The 26,593-nt window shown below is 36.7% G+C and overlaps 1 protein-coding gene and 1 pseudogene across 1 annotated transcript in view; one reads left to right on the top strand and one right to left on the bottom strand.

The window, feature by feature from the left end:
• Positions 1–26,593, top strand: part of DIPK1A (divergent protein kinase domain 1A) — a 116,123-nt gene that overhangs the window by 8,982 nt on the left and 80,548 nt on the right. The window lies entirely within an intron of this gene.
• LOC120234552 lies at positions 11,724–12,596 on the bottom strand (annotated as a pseudogene).

The following is a 26,593-nucleotide window of genomic DNA, read 5'->3' as shown; positions in this document are numbered from 1 at the left end:
ATGTTGGATGGTATTATTGTATCATTGTTATCATTGTTAAATTGTGTTACATAGGAGAGTGTCTTTATTTTTAGAAGGTATAAACTGAAGTACTTAGTGTAAAAAAATATCATAATGTTTATAATTTACTTTTAAATAGTTCAGGAAAATACGTTTGTATGTACATATATAAAGAGCAGAGTTTCTTAACCTTGGCACTATTGACATTTGGGGCTGGATACTTGTGGTGTGGGGCTTTGTTTTGTAGGATGTTTAGCAGCATCCCTGGCCTCTACCCATTAGATATCAGCAGCACCCCCCAGTAGTAACAATCAGAATGTCTCCAGACATTGCCACATGTCCTCTCAGAGGGAAAATTGTTCCTAGTTGAGGACCACTGATACAGAGAAAAAGAAAGCAGAAGTAGAGATAGTTATGTATGTTTAGAGACAATGAGAAAGGAAGCAAATTTAGAACAATGTTAGCAACTGATGAATATAGGTATAAGGGTATTTTTTGTGCTATTCTTTTAAATTTTCTATAGATTTAAGGATTTTCAAAATGAAAAGTTGGAGGAAAATAAATTAGACTGGGTTTCATAATAACTGTTATTGGTAATGTATGAACTCTGTCCAAAGTTACACAAAAGGTCAAGAAAATGGGATTGGATAGAGCACATTTGAAGTCAGCAAATTAAAGAAAGTGTGTTAGTCTTCAGTGGTCCTGGAATAAATTACCACAAATTGAGCAGCTTAATACAACACCTATTTGTTGTACCCTTATCTCATAGTTCTGTAGGTTAGAAGTCTGAGTACAGTTTGGCCCGGTTTGTTATCTGCTCCAGGTTTTAAAGGTTGACATCAAGGTGTCATTAGGGTTGACTTTCTTTCTGGAGGTCTGGGACTAAATTGACTTCTGGACTCTTTTAGGTTGTTGTTAGAATTCAATTCCATACTGTTGTAGGACTGAGGTGTTCATTTCCTTGCTGGTTGTTGGCTGGGGTTGTTTTCAACTTCTGGAGGCCACCTACATTCCTTGGTTCATGGCTTCCTTTCTCCATCTTCAAAGCCTGTGAGAGTGGTAGAGCCCACTGCATGCTTCAAATCTCTCTGATTTCCTCTCTGCCTCATTACTCTGGCTCTTCTGTTCTGTTGTTAAGGGGTCACTTGATTACATTGGCTATATCCAGATAACCAAAGGTATCTCTGCCTTAAAGTCAGCTGATTAGTAACATTAATTCCAACTGCACAGTCTCTTCATAGCAGTACCTAGATTAGTGTTTGATTCAATAGTGTTTGATTCAATCCCAAGGGGATGGGAATCTTGGGAGACATCGTTAGAATTCTGCCTACCAGAAAAACAATACAACCGAATTCTGACAATTAAAAAAAATCAGTAATTTCCTAAAATATTTTATTTATGTATTTCCCATTACTATTAAGTTTAAAGATGTTGTCATAGAATAGATTTTATAAGAGAGTTGTATTTTTTTAAGTTTATATTTTTTAGTAATCTCTACACTCAACATGGGACTTGAACTCATGACCCTGAGATCAAGAGTCACATGCTCTTCTGACTGAGCCAGCCAGGGACCCCAAGAGAATTGTATTTATTGTTCCAGCAACTATTAAGGGAGGAGTCATGGATATTTATTAAAGGAAAGAAGATACAAATACCTGCTGTGTGAAAATATTTGTTTTTACAGTAGATACTGGTCTTAAAACTTTTATACAATTATACAAACTAAAGTAGGAGCACAAAAATTTCACTTTATGAACTCTAAGAAAACTTTCTTTAAAATGTAATTTATGGGTTCCCTTGAGTTTATTCTTAAAAAAAAAAAAATGTAACTTATGGAGCACCTGGGTTTCTCAGTCAGTGAAGCGTCAGACTCTTGCTTTTGACTCTGGTCATGATCTCAGGGTCATCCAGCCCTGTGTTGTGTAGGTTCTGCACTGGGTGTGGAGCCTGCTTAAGATTCTCTTTCTCCCTCTCCCCCCACCACCCCGCGCATGCTCTCTCCCTCTCTCTCAAAAATAAAAAAGTAACTTATTTCTCTTTCTTACTAATAGTTAATTAAAGTTGTTCTTAACCCCGTAAAGCGTGTAACACTTGGTTTTGTTTTAATGTATCAGCTAACAACATTTTCAATCACACCTGATCTAGTAAAACTAAATTTGTCCCCAGTGAATGCAGAGCCTATTTATTACCCTGGTCTTATCCTTTGCCCTGAGCATATACTCAGGTTGTGCAAAATGATAGAATGTACATATTTTCCCATGTATTCCACAATATTCTGTAACCACTCTAAGATACTGTAGCCCACACTAAGTATACTCTCCTATCTCTCTTGGCATTCCTGTTCTTTACTTTCACCACCACCCTCATCTTATCGTCATAATTGAGGCCTTTGTCACACCCATGTCTTCCTGTCTATCCACCCCCTCCTTTCCCTATTCAGTCAGGATGCCAAGATATGTCATTTACCATCTGCTCATTTACCGTCTCCTTGTTGCTCTGACCTTCATTCATTTCTGGATACTCCTGCCCTTTCCTTTCACTTTCTTTGGTTCTTTGCTCCCCACTGTCCCTAAGACTCCAGCCTTCTACTTCTCATTTTGTATAGTCTCTATTGGTAATTGCAGCTCTTCACATGGATTCCACTACAACCCAAATATTAACGGGTCTCAACTGTATATCACCAGCCCAGACCTCTTGCCCAGAACTTTAGATTTGCACTTCCAGATGCTTATTTGATATCTATCTTTAGATGGCACTTAATATTTAACATGTCCTAATCTAAACTCCCCCCCCCTCAAAACTTGCTTCTTTCCCTTTCAGTTAGTGATACTTTCCAGTTACTCAAGAGCATTTACCCAATGATTAGTAATGGTGAGTACCTTTTCATGTATTTATTTGCCATCTGTCTCCTGCTGGTACCATGATTCTATCTTTCTGTCTTGTTAGGCCCATTGTAATAGCCTCTAGAATGGCCTTCCTGCCTCATTTCACCCCTTTTAGGTCCATCTTCCACATTGCTTCCAGAGTATTCTTCCCCCAAATGCAAATCTGATCTAGTCTCCCTCCCTGCTGATCAAATCCTTTAATGGCTTTCTACTGCCTTCAGGAGACTATGCAGAGTTCTGAGCATGGCCCTCCATTTCTGGTCCCTTCCTGTCTTGCCATTTCATTCCTGCCACCACCACCTTATGCACTGTTTAAGGCTCTAGCAATCCTGAAAAACTCCAGCTTACCAACACACCATGTTCATGTGTCAGCCTGTCTGCCCCCACTTTTCTGCTTTGCTCTAGGAAGCCCTTCCCCTTTCCCTGCTTTCCTCTCTACCTGGTTTATTCTTAGTTTTCTACTTGCCCTTCAGGTTTCAACGCAAAGAGGAAGTGACCTTTTAACACTCCTTCCCTAACACCCCCACACAATATTACTGTGCTTCTTCTGTGCTCCAGACTGTGTGTGCATGATATTTTGCACATACTTTGCTTATAACCTTGATGATACTGGTTTGTCATCAGTTGCTTTTGTAGCTTTCTTTGGTTCCAGACCTTGATTTCCTTGAGAGCCAAGATGTCAGTTGCCCTCCTGTATCCTCTGTGCCTAGCCAAGACTAGATGCTCAGTAAATATTTGTTGGATGAATCAGCATAAACACTAGCAGAGATAGTTTTATGGGGCTGATTACATGAATTTTTTGTATAAAAGAAAACGTAAAATAACATAGATGTAAAATAATAAAGATAATATAGATGAGCTTATGATGCAAATTATCATTCTCCCCTTCTACTTCTTATCCCCAGCTTTACTCCTAAAAGGTAGCCTCTTTGAACCACTTACCTTTTTGGATTCCTGGTGGATATACCTCTAACTTCTAGAGCTCTATATCTGAAAGGAACTATACACATCCTAGGAGGTTCTTTATTCTCACATAACTTTTTTGTATCTTAAGATATTTATTTTTGTCAGAATAGCTAGTGATGTTCTGTTTCTGTTTTATTACTACAGTAGGCATTCCCATCCATAAAAAAAGTCTATTCACAATTATTCAGATATACTTTTAACATCTTTTTGTGTAAGTCATAATAGGTATGTAACAGATTAATATAGTCATAAATTTATATAGAACATTTGTAAGTAGATATGTAAGTGTTAGGGATTTGTGTCCTAAGATATTTTCCTGTATAAATATAATACAATCAAAAAGATTATTTCCTCTGTGTAACAGACTTTTATCTGTTTTTTAATCAACTTTAGATAATACCTATTGATTTTCCATTTTAAAAAATGAGTGTTCAGCTTTCTTACACTATAGTCCTCCCATTCTCTCTTCTAGTGCTTGATACAGCAGTAGTGTTATTAATTTTACTTCCTCTGCTGTCTAACTTAGTGACTTTACACACTGGCTGATTTCTCATTTCATCCACTTTTGACAGTCTTTGTTGACTCCCCCATTTGCAAAAGGGGGCATTAGAACACATGCTTCTTTTTCCATTTGTTTTTCTCACTTCCTGTTAGCGACATTTCCATATTGTCAAAGTTGATAACTTTTATATTTTGTCCTATTACCAAGGACAACCAAGTATTCATATAAGTTGAATCTAAAAGATGAAAACTATAAATAGTATCATACTGTTATGACCTGTTAATTATTCCCATAAAGGAAAATCTCCCTTATGAACCTGAGACCCATTGACTGCAGCATGAAGTTACTTTCTCCTTGTCAGAAAAGCAGTAGGATTAACAGTCAAAGACAAATCCTTCTTGTTATTAAGCAAATTACTGCAAGGATTTGCCCTTTTCCAAAATCTAAACTGTATTTCTGCCAGTGGGGAAGAGAACATGTGATGTTTGCACATTCCCTATAAAGACTTTCTTTTTGCTTAGAAATCATACTTGCTTGCTTTTTTAAAGTTTATTTATTTATTTATTTTTGAGAGAGAGAAAGAGATTGCGAGCATGCAAGTGATAGAGGAACAGAGAGAGAGGGAGAGAAAGAATCCCAAGAAGGCTCTGTGCTGATAGAACTATGAACCACGAGATCATGACCAGAATCAAAAGTTGAATGCTTAACTGACTGAGCCACCCAGGTGCCCCTTGCTTGCTTTTTAATTTTCCTGTTAAAGAATAATTCAAAAGCCTAGCCTTTGAGGTCTGTATTAAAGTAATAGAGTTATGATTTGTGATTACTATGGGCCACAGTTTCTTCCCTAAATAGTTAATATACCTTATTTTTCTGGATAACTATCTGCTCAGCTGTGGGGAGCAGATATTTCTTCTAATATCTGCCCTCAAATCCAAGGGAACTGAGCTAGTTCTGGAGTGCCGGACCATTTGAATAATGAACAACTGTCACCTTTAGGGAGGGTCAGAGAGAGCGGGAGGTACAGAATCTGAAACAGGCTCCAGGTTCTGAGCTGACTGTCAGCACAGAGCCCGACGCAGGGCTCAAACCCATGAACTGTGAGAGCATGACCTAAGCTGAAGTCAGACGCTTAACCGACTGAGCCACCCAGGCGCCCCACCTTTAGGGAGAATATTAAAGATAAAAATTGCTTATCATTTGGTGCCATGTATATAGAAAATAAGAGCAAAACACTTTTGACCAGTATTTCTTTTAGGGTCCTGAAATTTATGTCTTGAGACCAAATGTATCAAAGTTAGTTCTGACCTAAGATGAAGGGCATCTCTATTTTTAGTATCCCCTAAAATATGATTCTATAAATATTTAGCATAGAGCCAATTTGCATGCTAGGATTACATTTTCTTCTCTCAAAGCCCAGAGTAATGAGCTCTGGACTCTCAAGTTTCTATGATCAATAACAACCAGACCCTTTTCTCTTGTACTCGATTAATTCCTTATTAAGCTTGCTTCTTATTTGAAATGTAGCTTTTTTTCCCAGAGAGTTTCTAGTTGTATTTCTTCTTCAAATTATTTTTGTTTTTGGTCTAATAATATGCCTTTTCATGACCTCTCTTCTTATATACAGTCAGTTATATTTTCTATTCTGTGGCATCCCCCTTTGTAACCAAATGCTTTTCTAGGCTACTGGACAGCTGTGTTAAAAGAATCTACCTCTACTCTTCTCCTCAGTTGGAATCACTGTTTTCAGGATCCTGTCTTCTACAGGATCCCCTTTTACTGTCCTGATTTTGCCATCATTTTACTGGAGTGTATCCTGAAATAAGTTCTTTAGAAAGGATGTGGGAAAAAAAATCTTCTGAGTCATGTCTAAAACTATCTATATTGTACCTTAGAACTTGTTTGTAGTTGGGTTCGGTGTAGAATTCAGGGCTGAAAATAATTTCCTTTAGAAAAATGTAAAGGCATGATTCCATTGTTTTCTAACATCCTCTGTTGCTGACAAGAAGCCAGGTTTTTTTTGTCAGTCCTTTCTGTGTGACCTTTGTTCCTTGTTCAGGGTCTCTTTTTTATACTTGTTTTGAAATTCCATGAGGAAATGTATAGATGTAGGTCTTTTATCAGTTAGTTGTATTGAGCACTCACTGAGCCTTTCCAGTCTTAAGACTTGGGTCTTTCTTCAGCTCTGAGGAGTTCTCTTATTTGTTTAATGTTTTCCCCTCTCTTTTTTCTGTTCCCTCTTTCTAGGGCTCTTATTAGTCAAATGTTGTACCTGTTGGATTGGCTCTTTATGTCTTATAGTTTCTTCATTATTTCCATATTTTTATCCATACGCTCTCGTTCTCTGTTTCTCAATTTTGTTTTCTAGATCATCTCTTGATTTGTTTTCATTTTCTTTTTTTTTAAATATTTTTATTTATTTCTAGGAGAGAGAGAGAGAGAGAGAGAGAGAGAGAGAGAGAGCGTGAGCAGGGGAGGGTCAGAGACAGAGGGAGATTGAGACTCTGAAATAGGCTCCAGGCTCTGAGCTGGCAGTCAGCACAGGGCCCGACGCGGGGCTCGAACCCACTAACCGCGAGATCATGACCCAAGTGAAAGTCAGACGCTTAACCGACTAAGCCACCCAGGCGCCCCTGTTTTCATTTTCTAATCACTCTTTAAATACTAAGAATTTTAGGGATGTTTGGGTGGCTCAGTCAGTTGAGCGTCTGACTTCAGCTCAGTTTGGGAACTTGTGGTTCCTGAGTTCAGGCCCTACGTCGGGGTCTCTGCTGTCAGTCTGTCAGTGTGGAGCCTGCTTTGGATTCTCTGTCTCCGTCTCCTTCTGCCCCTTCCCTGCTCTCTCTCTCTCTCTCTCAAAAATAAATAAACATTAAAAAATTAAAAAATACATTCTAAGAATTTTAAATTTAATTTAAAAGAGTTCTGCCAAGTTCTTTGTTCCTTTCTTGTGGTTTCCAATTCTTCATATGTTTTTCTTAGTTCTTTCTGATGTTGCTGAATTTCCTCATATACCTGGTAATCCTTGGTTGTCTGTTCATATTTTAAGAAAGAAGGGCTGAGGAACCGGTATGGATTTTCTATGCCATTTTATTATTAATTTTTTAATGTTTATTTTTGAGAGAGGGAGAGAGAGGGAGAGAGAGAGAGAGAGAGAGAGAGAAACAGAGCACAAGCGGGGGAGGGACAGAGAGAGAGACAGCAATACAGAATCTGAAGCAGGCTCCAGAATCAGAGTTGTCAGCACGGAGCCAAATACTGGGCTTGAAATCACAAACCGTGAGAATATGACCTGAACCGAAGTCAGATGCTTAACCAACTGAGCCACCCAGGCACCCCATTTTCTGTGCCATTTTATTTTTTAGTTTTTTATTAAAATTTTTTTTAACATTTATTTATTTTTGAGAGACAGAGAGAGACAGAGTGTGAGCAGGGGAAGGGCAGAGAGTGAAGGAGACACAGAATCTGAAGCAGGCTCCAGGCTCTGACCTGACAGCACAGAGCCTGATATGGGGCCCAAACCCACAAACTGTGAGATCATGACTTGAGTCGAAGTCAGACGCTCAACCAACCGAGCCACCCAGGTGCCCCTTTTATGCTATTTTAAACGTTGATTTCTTTTCCTCCTAGACCTATGTATTACCTATGTGCATGGCTGACTGAGTCCTCTGTGGACGGCAAGATGCCTTGACTGGCCTGCTTGCTCTAGGCCTGTGCTTGTGCTAGAGGAGTGCTCTACTGTGGGCAGACTGTACCCCCCTAGATGCCTTTAGTTTCCTCAGGTCATTTGTTCTTTCAGCTATCTGGCTTTTCGACCAAGGATTAATGCCAGGCTGCCTGTGATCTGTGTGGGGGTGGGGGCAGCAGATATGGATGCCAACCAGCACAGTTCCAAGTACAGACCTTCAATTACTCCCACTGTCTTCAGCCCCGTGTCTCCCTTCTCTCCTCCCTTGTACCTGCTGGCCTGGAGCCCAGAGCCATCAGGTGTTCCAGGGTAGATTGGCTTTCTAGATTCCTCCTAGCATTCCAACAAGCATTTTGGCTTCCAGCTCCTCTTAGGTTGCCTTGTGGCTGTGGCTTTTGCTGGCTGTCTCATCCATCAACACAATTCCATCTGCTTTTTGAATTCTAGAAATTTTGTCGTATCTTTCATCCACTGGTGAGCCCCTTAACTCCTCTTTCCTTTTGCGTTTATAGGTGTATTGCTTCTTTTGTCCCCCTTATTTGAGTGTGGTTTTGTAAGCTGTAAGTAGTAAACACACATCCTCAATCTACCATCTTGAACTAAAAGTCCTGATGCGAATTTTAAACTACTTTTCTTATGAATATTTACCTAACCTGTTTGTCTTAATGGCTGTAATTCTATTTAAGCATTACATAATTTATAAATTATTTCAATAAAGACAAGAGAATAAAAGTAAATAACTTCAGAAGAATAAAGATATAATGGCACAGTTTTTTCAGAAAATCTTGTATAATAGCAACAGCCTATTTAGTAAAAAAGAGAAAAAAAACGACTCAAAGATTAGAGTCTTAAAATTATCATCAATTTTGTGCCTGATTTCTATAAGCTGTAATTAACAAGGATATTACGTGCTCTGTATCAGGTAAGCACTGAACTTGTAGCAGTGACATGATAGATCTCTGTTCTCATAAAATTCACATGTTGCTTCTAGAATTTTTGGGAGTTGTTTTGGCACTGATGAATAAAGAATAAATGAATTTTTAAAAATAAACAAGCAACACTGGGTGTTATATGGAAACCAACTTGACAATAAACTATTTAAGAAAAAAAATTAAAAATAAACAAGCAACAAAACCATTGGGCAGGTTTGTGCACAATGCAATAATTATAATAGGTTATGTGATAATGAGGATCAGGACATCTATTTGACCAGCTGGTTGGAGAACCTTCTTGTGGAGGGGATGGTTATCTGCGATCTGACTAAAGAGCAGGAGAGAGGCAGGCAAAATCTGTGATCTTGGCATTACTGTCAGAGAGCATATCCTTTCCTCTTAATCAGTGTTACCTACCCTTTGGTTTTGATCGTACCTCTGTCCTATAAAGATTTTTATATTAATGTAATGAATTGCTTAAACATTTCATCAGCTTTTAAATAGCACTTTGGTGAAATAAAAGACTCCTGAGATAATTTATTCCCTTAGGCAGAGAAGGGATAAATAAGCCTTTTTATTCTGTGATAGCAGAATGGTTTGGTAATTTTAAAGGCTTTAATTATTATGCTTTAAGCAACAACTTAATTTGCTTCAGTCTGATTCTTAGCTTTTAAGTGGGGTTCTTCCTTTGCTATATCGTGTTGCTATTTTTGGTGCTTATCATTTTGCTCTTACAGTTTCTCTCTTCAAAAAGCATTTACTGCTCACTTCCATGGAGTCCCTGTGCTGGTGCTGATACTGTGGGCTGCAGATGCACATTCACTTTTATCTTTAAATTGCGTACACTTTTCAAGGAGTATGGGGCTTAGTTTAAGGGAGCCAATCTGTAGGTCTTTACATTCTCCACGTACTTTTCCTAACATTGTTCTTCCCGAGAATGTGCTTCTGATGGAGGTGCAGGGACTGCTCTCCCCCTTCTCTTTCACTGTTGCCCTTCTCACACAATTACAAAAGAAAGGCATATTCTCTAGCTCATATCTCAGAAAGGTCCCCAGATGTAAAAACACCGGGCACCAAAGGGCAATGGAAAATACTGGTATCTGTGTGAAGATAGTGTATGAGTAAGTAACACTGTCTCAAGTAATGATGGATAACAGTTCCTTTTGCAATTCAAATAATTTCCAATATTTTGCTCTTACAGAACTGAGAGAAAGCCTGATTGATTTGTTTGCTAGTTAACTAATGGGCCATTAAGTATATTTTTGATGGTAGGTTACTGTTATTTTTTTTTACGTTGTTAAAAAATTTTTGAAGCATTGAGAAATGATTGCTCAAATAAGACATCCATTCCTCTCCCCTCATTTATGTGAAACAGGTTTCTCACCATTTAACGTTATGAAAATTAAAAGTAGGGATAGAATTTTTGTTGAGCCCTATTTTATCCTGACAATAAATAATACTCACTACATGGAAACATGAGCTAATTGAAGAAGATAAATCTTACCCATCTCTTTTTTTATTTTTTATTTTATTCACTTATTTTTTATGAGTTCAGGATTATATATATTATGATTTGCCTTGTTATAATACATTTATGGCTTTATGGTAAAAATAACTCAGGGACATATGGAATTCAAGCTAATTTGTGTAACTGCCACAAGAAAAAAAAAGCATTAAATGCGTTTCTGAAATAAGTATTTTCTTTTTAAAAAAATTTTAAAGTTTATTTATTTTGAGACAGAGAGAGCGAGTTCAGGGGAGAGACAAAGAGAGAAGGAGAGAGAGAATCTCAAGCAGGCTCCATGCTGTCAGCACAGAGCCTGATGCGGGACTTGAACACATGAACCGTGAGATCATGACCTGAGCCAAAACCAGGAGTCCGATGTTTAACCGAGTGAGCCACCCAGGCCCCTATGAAGTAAGTATTCTCATTTAATTTCAGAATCTCAAGAACTCATTAGACATTGGTCTTGTTTAAAAACAGTTTACTTATGGGCACCTGGGTGGCTCAGTTGGTTAAGCGTCTGACTCTTGGTATTGGCTCAGGTTGTGATCTCAAAATGTGTGGGATCAAGCGCTGCATCTGTGGGACCCTGTGCTGACAACAGGGAGCCTGCTTGGATTCTCCATCTCCCTTTCTTTCTGCCCCTCCACAATTCATGCACGTGCACTCTCTCAAAATAAATAAACTTAAAAAACAAAACTTAAACACTGAGCTAAGTAAATAACTTTCTTGAAAGGTTCAAACACAATTGATATAGAAAATGCTCTTCCTCAGAAAAAAAAAGAAAAGAAAATGCTTTCCCTCTAATCTCAATCTTACATGAATGGATGAGGTGAAAGGGAAAAGGTAGATAATTTCTTTAGCAGCCTATATGGTTAAATCCATCAACCACATTAAACTAGAATCCCATATTGACCCCATTAAAAAGAACTGGGCAAATATCAAAAGTTATTCATTTCATGAACCAGAAGACAATTTTAGGGTTATGATAAGTAAAATATTTTTGAAACACTTCAAGTAATCTAGAGGAATCATTTCTTAATTGTAAGAAATATAACAGAAAGTAAAAGACTAAACTGATGTTCAATCCTCTTTGAACAAAAGAAATGAAAAATAATGGTTGATTAGTTAAGCTTTGTGCTCTAACTAAACTAATTACAGTGATTTTAAATGGCAACAGCCTATTTGGGTGGCTTGACCGTTCTGAATACTTTTGCAATGATTTTTTCAAAACTCAAAGACACTAAAGTTAGACCGTCATGCAATGTTCATTATATGCATCCTGCATGTTTTTGCTAATCCTGTAGCTAAAGACCTTGTTCCCATCAGTCTCAGTGCATGTAACTGGCAGCTGACTATGTAAATTTTGAAACTACTGTCTGGTAATTCTCACTGATGGCGGTCTGGTATTCATTTTCTGCAACTTCTACAATCTTTTTCAATTCTTTTGCTATTTGCACCTCATTAGACACTGTTAGGGAATCTTGTATATCTTTATGACTCGCTAACTGAACATTAACATCTTCGTAATAATGAAACTGAATTTCAAGATGCCAACCACTTAAGTGGTTGAAGGAATGATGGTAAATTTCCAGTCTGACCTCTGATACCATTCCAAAGTTTTTTGCTTGAAATTGATGGCTTTCTATACGTGCAATAATGATTTACTGTCCATCTTTTTTTTTTTTTTCCATATATAGTGCAGACCCCATTTGGATAATGTTCTTTTACGTAAACTCAAAGAGTAGTTTCTACTGAAGTTCTCTGTGACTCAACTGCATTTTCTGCTTCATGTAGTCTTAGATCAGTTGTTTCCTTTCTTAAAGTGATCAAATTTGAAAAAGATTTTGGTTTTGGGATCCAAAAACTTTGCATTTCCCAAGTTGCCATGTTGTTATCAATTCCTGATCTTTATAATCAGTTTTTATTGGAGTAAACTGGTCCAAGTTATATACAGTGCAAATGCGTGAGCTGTTCCTTCCCTGAGAAAATCATCATTGTTAAGCAGTAACTGAGCATCATTAAACACCTCATTAAATTCTCCAGGAGGGGCATGAATAATGAATTTTGCTGCTGAACATACCTTCTCCTCATTAGACAACTACTTCTCCAGATCTGCCATTTTCCTTCTGGTGACATACTGTGGTGGGTGCGGTGGCAACAACCACCTGACTTCCCCTCACACCCATCTCTTTAATAAAGTGTTACTATGTTTAAGAATCTTTAGGGGCGCCTGGGTGGCTCAGTCGGTTAAGCATCTGACTTTGGCTCAGGTCATGATCTCACATTCGTGGGTTTGAGCCCCATGTCGGGCTCTGCTGACAGCTCAGAGCCTGGAGCCTGCTTTGGATTCTGAATGTCTCTGACTCTCTGCCCCTACTCCCCTCATGCTCTGTCTCTCTCTGTCTCAAAAATAAATAAAACATTAAAAAAATTTTTTTAAAAAGAATCTTTAAAATAAAAATTTGCAGTATATTTATATTTTAATTAATTGGTTAGTAATAATAATTGTAAAGAAAATTCAAACCAGAAGAAATTGTTTTAACACTTGAAGTCTTTTATTACAAAAAATAAAGAGAAATTTATTTTCAATTCATGGGTAGATTTTTGTTGAGGAAAAATAATAACTATGTCCAGTAAAAAACTTTCAAACATAAAATATATTACATTAGAAATAATTTGTGTGAGGGGCAGTTGGGTGGCTCAGTTGGTTAACTGCACAACTCTTAATTTCAGCTCAAGTCATTATTTCACGTTTTCATATTAGCCCCATATTGGGCTCTGTGCTAATAACCCAGAACCTGCTTAGGATTCTCTCTCTTGTTCTCTTCTCCCCACCCTCAAAAATAAATAAATAAACTTAAAAGAAATCAATATTTACAATATGTTAGAAGTTACTCCTTTGCAACTGCTTAAACTTATGGTGAAAGATTTTAAGTGTCAAGTTAAGAATGTGCCTAGGGATGTATAGTTTTCAAAATTTTCTTGGGGGTCTGCAAATAAAAAAGCAAGATTTCAATTACCCCCATTGATGAAGGGTCTTCATTCCAAAAGTGTATTTTTTAATTAATCAATCTATCTATATGTCTATTTATTTATTATTTTATTATTTTAAGTGGGTTCTACACCCAGTGCAGAGCCCAGTATAGGACTTGAACTCACAACCTCAAGATCAAGACCTGAGCTGAGATCAAGAGTTGGACACTTAACTGACCAAGCCACTCAGGTGCCCCACAAAAATTTATTTTCAAAGAAATCAAATTCTTAATTGCCAGAGGTAGTTGAATATTAAAGAACCTGGGAGCTGTCAGTTAAGGGTAGGATTAAAAAGGAAGAAGTATTGTACTGTATTTAGATGCTGTCATTGGGCTTTAATGCCTGTTGTTTTAATCAGTATAAATGTGTTCACCTGCTGTGTTCTAAACAGGCAAGCAAAGAAAAGGGAAGGGAGGTAGAGAAGGGTTAGATTTTTAGCAGTCTGTGTTAGGGAGGGCAGAGTGACAAAGGATAGTCCCCTCCAATTACCCTAATAGGTCTACATTAGGTTTACCTTTAGATAATACATGATTTCAGACTTCCTTTTCCTACCCCCCAAAAGGAAAATCTTTATGCTTGATGATCTCCCAGTTTTAAGTAGGGGGTTAAGCCTTTCGCTGTTAGCTGACTTAACTAATATATACCAGTACTTTGGGATTAGTCAACATTATAGTGTAAATTAAATTCAGTCATTTGATATAGGTAAATTACATCTGATCATTTTTCTAGTTGATAGAAAAGTGGACTGTGAAGGAAAAGCATATCATGGAGTACAAAGAGGGAGTTTGAGAAGGTGGGGAAGCAGAGAATTTTGCTTTGAAAGCTACACATAGAAGCAGAAAGTGAGGTATTTTGGTCTTGCTAATGCATTGCTTGACATGATTTATGAATGTTTTCGTTAATATTTAAAAATACTTCTGACTGCTTTATTAAGGAATTTGTGTCTCTGAGGATTAGTTAACCTAAAATAGATCCCATTAAGTCAGATTAATATAAAAGTGGCCCATAGCTAAATCTACCAAATAAATTTAAAAGTCATTATGTTGTGTAGATTTACCTCCCCAAAGGGATAGAAATTAACCATCTAAAATGATAGTTTTGGGTTATAAATGTCTTATATAGCAAGCATTTTTGTTGAAGTGGTTTTGAACTTAAAGAAAAGTAGAAAGAATTCTAATGTTATGTTAAGAGGAGTAATACGCTTTAGAAAGAGATTTCAGGCATGTGATTTTCCTTGTATCAAGCTCCTTTGTCTTTCTTAGCCTTACTTTCTTCATTTACTGGTGAGATGATAATGATCGTTGATAGGAGAATTTTTTCTTGCCTCTCTTCTAACAGTATTTTTAGTAGTAAATGAGGAATTCTTTAGCTTCCTCATAAAATGTGATAATATCCCAAAATTAGAAACTTTTTAAAACATATTATGGCCATTTATGTCATATGCTTGCCTACTTCAGAGCTTTTTGAAGTCAGACTAGTGATGTGGTCAGTTTGTCCTTTCAAACTGTATTTCTCATGGCATATGTTCATGACCGTCTTGGAGAAATCAATGTATTTTTTCTCATTGAGACCTGTTAACATATCTATTACATAAAGATTTCTCAAAATTCATATACCAGTAATTTTAAAATTTTGTCATATTGAATATAGAAAATGTCATTATTTTGTGTGACGATAAACAAATGCTTTAACAAACTACAAAGTCACACAAATTTCTTTTCACTTTCAATTTTAAAAATGACATACTTATGTTACCTAATGTAAAAATATTCCCCTAATATTTTTATAGAACTTTGAATAAGAAAACAATTTACATTTTTACTTGAGGAAAGAGCCTAGAAATAGGAGATATAAATCCAATACTATCTATATTTACTAAGGAGAGCTGCATGTGATTTTTGTCTTCCTTTATCTATAAACACTTTCAAGAGGCAAGTAGTACATGTATGTCTAGGGACATGAAGGGATGCCCTTCAGGTAAAGGAGTGGGTAAGCTTAGATTCACATGTTGGGTCACCTACAGAGAGAAATGGTGAGGATTATAGCATCATCAGGAGGCTGCTTCACTTCTAGGTGTTGGGAGAGGTTAAAGTGGGGAGTAGCCATAGTTCATGATTTAAGATTATGACTTAACGTGGGGGTGCCAGGGTGGCTCAGTCGGTGGGTGGCTACTTCACCTCAGGTCATGATCTCACAGTCCATGAGCTGAAGCCTCGCATCGGGCTCTGTGCTAATAGCTCAGAGCCTGGAGCCTGCTTCGGATTCTGTGTCTCCCTGTCTCTCTCTGCCCTTCCCCTGCTCACATTCTGTCTCTCTCTCTTAAAAATAAATAACCATTTAAAAAAAAGATTATGACTCCGTATGAAAAACTCTAATATAGTCGTTAAGTATACAGTTCTATAATACTGGCAAGTATGTTTTTACTTCTATTATAAAGAATGGCATTTAAGTTTTAAATAATCTTTATATTGAATTGTTTGAAAGTAGACTTTGAAATTCCTTATAAATGAAGGATGATGGAACTACTCCCAGGTCAAGGTGTGATTTTTAACCCTGAAATGAAACTTTGACACAAACTGACAGTTATTTTAAAGTTTAGGGTTTTACAAAGAAGAATGAGTAAAAGTGCTTATTTCCTCTTAGGTACCATATCTGTAACTTGGAAAGGCATCTGCTAAGTAATACTTTTCTGAACAGAGAACTATCTGATTCAAAGATCAGAAGCTAAGCTAAAGATCAGTAGTCTTGTCAATCATGTTTATTCTGCCAACCTAAACTTTATTAAAGTTTTACTAGCATCCATATTAAATAATCAATACTTGTCAGCATAATTTAAAATAATAACATTCTCTAGAAGAAGATTTAGAGAAAAGCATACACCTATAAACAATCAAGAACCTTTTAACTAATCTTCATTTTTGGTGAAATTGCTTAGTCTTTCCCTGCTTCTTTCATTATGGCCTAAGTAGGAATACTCACTGTGACTTGTCTCATTTGAGACCAGTCTGCTGAGACTTCTGTTGAGTTTCCCATTTAGTCAGTTGTTAAAAGCTTTCAAACAATAGACAATCCTAAAATTTGTATAGAATCACTAAAGACCCTGAATAGCCAAAGCAGTCTTGAAAAAGAAAAGCGAAGCATCAAAATCCTGGACTTCAAGTTATATTGCAAAACTGTAGTGATGAAAACAGTATGGTACTGGTACAAAAACAGACATTTATATCAATGGAGCAGAATAGAAAATCCAGATATAAACCCACACTTATAAGGTCAATTAATCTTTGACACACAGGGAAGAATATGCAGTAGGAAAAATAGTCTCTTCAATAAATGGTGCTGGGAAAACTGGACAGCAACATGCAAAAGAATGAAACTGGACCACTTTTTTAAAACCAATACAAAAAAATAAATTCAAAATGGGTGGAAGACCTAAATGTGAGACCTGAAGCCATAAAAATCCTAGAAGAGGCCACAGGCAGTAATTTCTCTGATTTTGGCCATAGCAACTTTTTTCTAGATTGGTCCCCTGAGGAAAGAAAACAAAAGCAAAATTGAACTACTGGGACTACTTCAAAGTACAAAGCTTCTGCATGGTGTAGGAAACAATTGACAAAGCCAAAAGGTAAACTACGAATGGAAGAACATATTTGCAAATGACATACCCAATGAAGGGTTAGTATCCAAAATATATAAAGAATGTATACAACTCAACACCAAAACAATAATTCAATTTAAAATGGGCAGAAGATGCGAACAGACATTTCTACAAAGAAGACAGAGATGGCCCACAGACACGTGCAAAGATGCTCTTTATCACTTACCAGAGAAATGCAAATCAAAACTACAATGAAGTATCACCCCACACCTGTTAGTACAGCCAAAATAAGAAACACAAGCAACGGGTATTGGTAAGGGTGTGGAGAAAAAGGAGCTCTTTTGCACTGTTGGTAGGAATACACCAGCCCAGCTGCTGTAGAAAACAGTATGGAGGTTCCCAAAAAAGTTAAAAATAGAGCTATCCTATGATCCAGCAATTTCACTACTGGGCATTTACCCAAAAAATAAAAAAACCCCACTAATTCAAAGGGATATATGCATCTGATGTTTATAGCAGCATTATCAACAATAGCCAAACTATGGAAAGAGCCCAAATACCCAGAGTATAATGCTAAACAAAATAAGAGAAAGACAAATGCCCTATGATTTTACTCATATATGGAATTTAAGAAACAAAACAAATGAGCAAAGGAACAAAAGAGAGAGAGAGAGAAATAAACCAAGAAAGAGACTCTTAACTATAGAAAACAAACTGATGGTTGCCAGTGGGGAGGTAGGTAGGAAGATGATGGGGACTGAGGAGTGCACTTGTGATGAGCATTGGACGGTGTATGGAAATGCTGAATCACTATATTGTACACCTGAAACTAATATAACCTTATATGTTAACTTAGGAATTAAAATTAAAAAATCTTTTTTAAAAATCTGTCAAACCTTTTTATTGTACATCTTCTGGTGGCATGGAGTTTCTATCTTAACACACAACTTTTACTTCCTCTATGAGTTTTTATTTAAAGACTCAGTCCAGTCCCTCTATGAGTCTTCATTTTAAAAATGGAGAAAGGGGTGGCATGGGGTTGGAGCATGGTCTGTTCGTATATAGCCTTCTAAAGTGATTAGGCAGAAGACAAAGAAGATTAACATCACCCCATGCTGTAAAGCCCCAGGTATGACAACGAAGCAGGGATAAAATGGTGGTTAAGAGCATCAGCTTGAGAGTTAGACATGCCAAGATTCAGGATTCTATCATGTTTGTGCTATTTCCCTTTGGACAACATACTTAGCCTAATTTTCCTTAACTGTACAATTATGAAGATGATACAATTATTTCATAGAATTAGGAGAATGAGATGAAATAATGTATGTAGTGCACTTTGTTCTGTGCATATATTTCATAATAATGATAAGGAGAAGGTTAAGAAAATCTTTTTTTTCTTTATTTTAATTTTTATTTATATTGAGTGAGTGAGAGTGCACACAGGGGAGCGGGGGGGGGGGGGGGGGAGAGAGAGAGAGAGAGAATGAGAATCCTAAGCAGCCTTCATGCTATCAGTGCAGAACATGGGGCTCTGTCTCACAAACCGTGAGATCACGACTTCAGCTGAAATCAAGAATCAAACACTTAATCAACTGAGCCTCCCAGTACCCCCAGAAAATCATTGTTTTCTATCACCTTTTTAATTTTTTCACGTCGGAAAAGGGCAAATTCCCTAACCTAGACTGTTACTAGATCTCTAATTCTGTGAAGCTCTGAGTTTGCTAAAAGTTAATCTGCAATTAGCTTAAAATCAGTTCAGCTCTTAGCCCTTACAGTGTATTTTGGCATTTATTCAAGAGCAGTGGATTTTTTTATGAGAAAAGTCAGAACCTCAGTACAAAATAGCAAGAAAAAGTACTGCTTAATAGCTTTTTATTGAAGTATAAATAGGTAAGGAGAAGTGCATATTTGATCAAGAAATAGAACCTTGCCAGCACTCTAAAAGCCCCCTGTATGTTCTTTCTGTCACCTCTACCCCCTGCAATGGTAACCACTATCCTGATTTCTAATATTTATTTATTTTTAAGAGAGAGAGAGAGAGAAGGAGGAAGAGGAGGGGCAGAAAGAGGGAGACATAGAATCTGAAGCAGGCTCCAGGCTCCGAGCTGTTAGCACAGATCCGGACATGGGGCCTGAAATCACAAACTGTGAGATCATGACCTGAGCTGAAATTGGCCACTTATCTGAGCCACCCAGGCACCCCACACTATCCTGACTTCTAATGGAAGAGATTAGTTTTGTCTGTTACTGTTTTGTTTTTAAATATATAAATACTGGCTTCTTTTGCTTAGCACGATATTTGTGACATTCATCCATATTGTCACAGGTAATTCACTCTCATTGCTGTGTAGTAGTCTTTGTGTGAACATACTCCAAATTATTTATTTATCCACTCTGTTGTTAATGGATGTTTGGTTTGTTTCCAGTTTTTAGCTATTACAAATCTGGAAGCTGTGGACATTTTAGTACCTGTCTTTTGGTGAACATATGTAAGCATTTCTGTTGAACTGGAATTGTTGGGTCATAGATATGCCTACATTCAGTTTTAACAAATAATCAGTTTTCCAAAATATTGTAGCACCAACAGTGTATCAGTGTTCCACACATTGCTATGTGCATATCCTCATTAATACATGGTATTGTACATCTTCTTCACTTTAGATGTTCTGATGTGTGTAGAATCATACAATTTGCATTTTCCTGATGACTAGTGAAGTTGGACATCTTTTCACATTTATTGCCATTTGGATAGCCTCTTTTGTAAAGTCATACATGTTCAAGTCTTTCGTTCACGTTTCTGTTGTGTGGTCTATATTTTTCTTAGTGATTCACAAAAATTCTCTATGTAAAATCTTTATGAGTCATTTTTCAGGTATATTATTATTATATCTTCTTCCCCTTTTGTGGGTTGTCATTTTGTTCTCTTGATGTCTCTTGAGGAACATAAATTCTTACTGTAATAAAATTTATCAGTTTTTTCTTTTGTGGTTAGAGTTTTTTATGTCCTATGAGGATTCAAATACTTCAAATACTCTAAAGTCACAAAGATATTTTATGTTTTTCTCTGAGCTTTATTGTCTTATCTTTCACACTTAAAATTGTAGCCCATTAGGAATCAATCTTTGCAAATGGTGTAATGAAAGGTTAAGACATTTCCTTCCTAACTGGATAGTCAGATGACCTTTGGTGAGATATTTCAGAAAGCAGCATGAATATTTTGGTGATGGTTGGGTCATTCACTGCTAGAATGAGTTCCAATCCTAGCCTAAAAGGAGACTGAAGGAGCATTTTAAGATCTATTTTTCTTTCCTGATTTGGTGTTTGGTCTCTAGCACAGTAAAGCAGGTATGGATTTTTATTGAAATTCTCATAGGCTGAAAGTCATGTCTGATAGAGTTAGGTAGAGGTATAGTATGCTGTTAACTGTGAAGTAATACTTGCAAATTATTTACCATTGGTTAGTCACCAGTTAATGTACTGTAAGGAAGTTGGAGTGATTGGAGAAAAGATGTTGATCTGATAATATCTAGCTTTGGATTTTATATGAAAGATTTAAAAAAAGAAACTCAGTAATAATATTGCCTTACATTTATAGAACAGTTTATAGATACTTTCATTTACACTATTTCATTTTGATCCTTATGGTAACTAGCCTTGCAAAGTTTTCAAGTTGGATATATTGTTCCAGTTAAGCGGAGGGGAAAGCCCAGAAATTCAGATCAGTTAATTTAGCCTGGTAAATAATTTGATAAAACTTGTAACTCCGTAGTCTTATTGTTCTGATCCAACCTTTTTTACAACACCGCTCTAGGCAAATTGAACCAGAGATACAGACAGCCTAAGATATGATTTATTCTCTCAAAGAGATATAAAGCTTCAGTGTTTAATCAAAACAAAAGTATTTTAGGTTTGACAAATGAGCTGGACCTTGGAAGGGTTTCAGCTCAAAGAGTTTAATAATCTCACATTTTCCTCTTCTTTTTACAACCATCAGTTGGATTAACTCTTTATGATGCCTTAATCCCTTTTTCTGGCACCTTATAAATGAACTTTGTGTTTGATGTCTGTTAGCAAATAGACAAATAGGACCTAAATGCAATTAAACTGGATATAAAAAAAAACTGGTTAGAACTTAATTTTACAAGTATAATTCAGGGGCACCTGGGTGGTTTAGTTGCTTAAGCTTCGACTCTTGACTTCACCTCTTACAGTTCAAGGCGCAATCGGGGTCCAGATAACAGCATGGAACCTGCTTGGTATTCTTTCCCTCTTCCTCTGCCCCTTCCCTGCATGCTCTCTCTCTCTCAAAATAAATAAACTTTAAAAAAATGTATAACTCAAAGGTTAGGAAATTTTGCATGATCTACTCAATTGTAAACTCCTGGAAGCTGGTGGTTGCAGGGACTATGTTTATACTTTGCAGTTTTCCCTAGGGTAGCTAACAGTAAATTGCATATAATGAACTTTTGTAGTCTGTATCAACTAACAATTGTCTCAAGTGGAAAAATGAAGGTAAAAGTTGTTTCTATTAATTGCAGATTGAAGGGAAAAAAAAAAGGTCTAAATGACCTGTTCATCAAAATGCTTAAACATAAATCATCCATAATGTTAAACATAAACATGTAGAACAGCATTCAGTAAAGATCAGGGTTCTTCATATCTGATACAGGTACATGGTACTTGCTATGGGGTTCTGGCAAGAATAAACAGCGCCCTGAGCTTCTTTTAGGTTCTTCTTTGTTCCCTTTCAGAAAGACTAGACCTAGGTTTTAAAAACTTTCTACTTGGTGAAATGAATGCAGAAAGATGTGATCTAAATCACCATAAATTCAGCCGTCTACTACAGTTTTCTCCAGATAGTGTCCTTCTCTCTGACTCAATGCAGAGCCAAATCTACTGCTTTATAATAGTAGAGATACTCTGTTTTTTAACTTGTTAACCAAGAATGGATTGATGGGTTTATTTCTTTGCTCTGTTATTTGAATGTTATAATATAATAAGGATTAGATAAAGGTCTTATCCTCAAGTCACCTGGAATTGTATTTTAAATGATGGAATAAATTAATTCCTAAATATAGCAATCCTGATCCAACTTGCTTGTTTTATAGCTAAGGAAGAAACAAGGCTTAAGTCACATACCCAGTCAGTAGCAAAGCTAAGATTTAATTCCTAGACTTAAGGGATCTTTCCAAGTTTAAAGATACAGAATTTCTTAGATGTGTTTTAATAGTTTGTAATTCAGTTCTAACCCCATTTTACCTTGGTGACCCTGGAACTTAAAATACACAGTCCTTTTAAAAACTGTTATGTACAGGATCACAAAATGAAAGTATATTGTCATTTGTACCAAAATATTGATTCAGAAAGAGTCTGTGACATTCAAGTGTTTGAAATTAAATAAAAAGAGTTTAAGATACAAGCAACATGGTATTTTAAATATTATTTAGAAAGGTGGTATGGCCAGGACACATGGGTGGCTCAGATGGTTAAGCGTCCTACTTCAGCTCAGGTCATGATCTCATGGTTCATGAGTTCGAGCCCCACATCAGGATTGCGCTGACAGCTCAGAGCCTGGAGCCTACTTCCAATTCTGTGTCTCCCTCTCTCTCTGCCCCTCCCCTGCCCGCAGTCTGTGTCTCTCTCTCAAAAATAAATAAAAATTTAAAAAATTTTAAAAAGAAAGAAAGAAAGGTTGTATGGCATAATAGAAAGTTTGAAAGATTATTGAACTGGGAGTCTCAAGACCTGGATTTTGTAATGTCACCAACTAGCTGTGTGATTTTGGATGACTTTTCCCTAGTCTTCTGTTTGCTTGTCCATACAATAAGGAATGAGGGCTAGAATTGTAACTGTCTGAAATAACTTTCATTATTGCAGAATGTGAGAAGTTAGGCAGAGCAAGTTTGTTGTCAGAAGTCTTTGGACATGAAAATGATCTGTGCATAATATTCTTTATCTTGACACTAGTAAGTAACCACAGACCAGCCAACCAGCAATCAATCTCCATCTGTAGAGCAGCCACTGTTGTCCATGTATAGAAGTCTGGAGAAGAGCCAAATTTTATTTTTGCCAGAAACACTCTTGGCAAGTCTGTGTCCCTAGAGATGTCTGTTTTAATTTTGTGGTGCAGTGCATGGTTTAGTGAAAAAGAAAGAGTGCTGGGCTATTTCATTCTAACTACTCTCAGAGACAGCTTATGTTCATTTGTTTCCATACTATCTATGTTTCAAGATGTTTTGAGGGTGGAGGTGAGCCAAAATGATGAAATGAGGAAGGTGAGAAACCTTCCACAGTATATGCTGACACTGGAAGTAATTACCTCTATAGTGATGTGTGTGTTTACATATACTGAAAACTTATGATATATGGATATAGTATTAAATGTCTTGCAAATTTGTCATTTGACTTTCTCATGCTAATTTTTTAAATTGTTTTAAATTTAAATTGTTTTTTTAAACTTTTATTTGTGGCATATTCCACGGATATTTCAAAACTATCCCATTATCTTGCCTTCTGGAAATAGAGATAAAAGTATTTGAATTTGAATACATTTGTCACTGATTTTTATTCATTTATAAAGATCCCACTTAACAACTGGATTTAAAATTTATTTGCTTGAGAAAGTTTGTGACCGAAATTTATTTATTTATTTATTTTTGTATTTAAAAATAAACCCTTTTATTTATTTATTTTTTTACAAATAGTTTATTGTCAAATTAGTTTCCACGTAACACTCAGTGCTCATCCCCAAAGTGCCCTCCTCCATGCCCATCCCCCCCCCCCCACTGTGACCGAAATTTAAATGCTGAAAATTAAATATCAATTTCTTAGGCTATGGGAATAAATCTAGTCGAAGTTGCATTTATAGATCTTACTCGCCTTAACAACAGGGCTACATCCTGATCAACCCATAGTAAGTTGACAGTGCATTTAACACACCTAACTTCATAGCTTACCATGGCCTACCTTAAACATGCTCAGAACACGTACATTAGCCTACGGTTGGACAAAATCATCTGCCATAAAGCCTGTTTTATAATACAGTATTGAATAGCTCATGTAATTTACTGAATACTGTACTAAAAGTGAAAAACATTGGTTTTATGGGTACAGAATGGATGTCAGTATCAGTTGTTTACCCTTGTGTTTGGGTGGCTAATTGGGAGCTGAGGCTGCCACTGTCCAGCATCACAAGAGCGAATAGTAGCCTGGGATATTACTAGCCTTGGAAGAGCTCAACATTCACAATTTGGATTGCAGTTTCTACTGAATGTATGTCACTTTCACACCATTGTAAAGTCGAACCATCGACATCGGAGACCATCTGTAGTTAAAATGTCATTGTATGGCACCAATGATCTTCATTCTTCGTTTTCTGAATTTTTTCAGTCTTTCAGATACCTTTTATATGTACATATATTTTACTATTTATTTATTTTTGAGAGAGAAAGAGACAGACAAAGTGTGAGCAGGGGAGGGGCAGAGAGAAAGGGAGATACAGAATCGGAAGGAAGCTCCAGACCCCTAGCTGTTGGCACAGAGCCCAAAGTGGGGATGGAACTCGTGAACCACAAGATCATGACCTGGGCTGAAGTTCGACACTTAGCCGACTGAGCCACCCAAACACCCCAGTCTTTCAGAGACCTTTAACACCCTTCTCCTAACTTCCATATCCACTTATTAACAAATCCTAATAATTTCATTTTTCTAATGTCTCTGAGATTTCACTGTTCATCTGACTGCATTTCACCTGTCCTGCATTGCTGCAACAATGTCCTAAGTAAGTTCCCTGCCCTCCGTATTCCCTCTCATGTTAGTAAACTCAAATCCAGAACAGTCTTTAAACATCAGCTTTACTAGGCTCTGTTTAGAAATCTCAAGACTTCTTAGTTTAGTTCTCTATGGTCAAGCATTTAAAGCCCCTCTACATATAATACTTTCTCTTCCAAATGAATTAATTCAGCAAATAATTTTTTGAGCATCTATGTGGGAGACACTGTGCAAAGGTAAAAAAAGAAAAAGCTTCTTGCAGATGTATGAAATCAGTGTTAATGTTAACATCTCCAGGATTTTTTTTTTCCCATTTAGAAACTAGTTCTACTTCATTCCATTCTACTTAAGCTGTTCTTGGCTAAGGTAATCTGTGATCTCCTTATTGCCAGAGTCATCAGGCAGTTTTCCATTATAATTGTTTACTTTTTTATGCCATTGGGTACTGTTGACCAAGCCTGCTTTCTTGATACTTTTTCCTTCCTCAGTTTCTAGGTGTAGAAACTATTCACATTTTCTAGTTCTTCTTGAAACTTTTATTTTAAATTAAAAGATTTACGGGGAGGGGGAGCGGGCATGGGTAGCTCAGTCATTTAAGTGTCCAACTCTTGATTTTAGTTAAGGTCATGATCTCACAGTTCATGAGGTTGAGCCTTGTGTTCCACTCTGCTGTGAGCATGGCATCCACTTGGGATTCTCTCTGTCCCTCTCTCTGTGCCCCTCCTCCATTTGTGCATATGCATGCTCTCTCTATCAAAATAAATAAGTAAACATTAAAAAAAATTTTTTTTAACTAATCTCTACTCCCAATGTGGAGCTTGAACTCACAACCCCGAGATCAAGAGTCACAGGCACTTGTGACTGAGCCAGCCAGGTGCCCCAGAACTTTTTTTTTTTTAAGGAACAAAGTTTCATTTTGTTAATCTTTACTTTAGGCTATTTTCTATTTTAATATTTTCTGTATTCTTCCTTTCCTTCTATGAAGTTCTTGTTTTTCTAAATGTTTTTTGTTTTGTTGTTGTTTTTCTGTTTTTATTTCTAACTTCTTGAGATCTATGTTTGGCTATTTTTTAAAAAAAATAGACTTCATTTTTATAGCAGTTTTAGATCCATAGTGAAATTGATTGAAAAGTAGAGGTCTTTTATAAACCCCACACACGTACAGTCTCCTCCACTACTAATGCTCCCCACCAGAGTAATGCATTTGTTAAATTGATGATCCTACACTGATACTTCATTATTGCCCAAAGTCTTTAGTTTGTGTTAGCGTTCATTCTTGGTGTTGTACATTGTATGGGTTTGGACAAATGTGTAATGATATATATTCACTATTATGGTATCATATAGAATAGTTTCACTGCCTTGAAAATCCTCTGTGCTCCACCCATTCATTCCTCCCACCCCATAGCCTGGGGTTACCAGTGTTCTTTTTACTACTGTCTCCATAGTTTTGCCTTTTCCCAGAATGTCATACAGGTGAAATTAATCAGAGTGGTTTCTTTCATTTAATGAGATGCATTTAAGGTCCCTCCATGGCTCTCAATAGCTCTATAGCTATTTTCTTTTTAAAACTGAATAATATTATTTTATTTATCCACTCATGAAATGAAGGATGTCTTGATTGCCTCCAAATTTTGGCAGCTCTGAGTAAAGCTGCTATATAAACATAATATACAGGGTTTTGTGTGGACATAAGTTTTCAGTTAATTTGGACAAAT

The sequence above is a fragment of the Hyaena hyaena genome, unplaced genomic scaffold (assembly GCF_003009895.1).
Source record: "Hyaena hyaena isolate Hyena2069 unplaced genomic scaffold, ASM300989v1 scaffold_111, whole genome shotgun sequence".
In the NCBI taxonomy this organism is placed as follows: Eukaryota; Metazoa; Chordata; class Mammalia; order Carnivora; family Hyaenidae; genus Hyaena; species Hyaena hyaena.
This window is presented reverse-complemented; position numbering and strand designations above follow the sequence as displayed.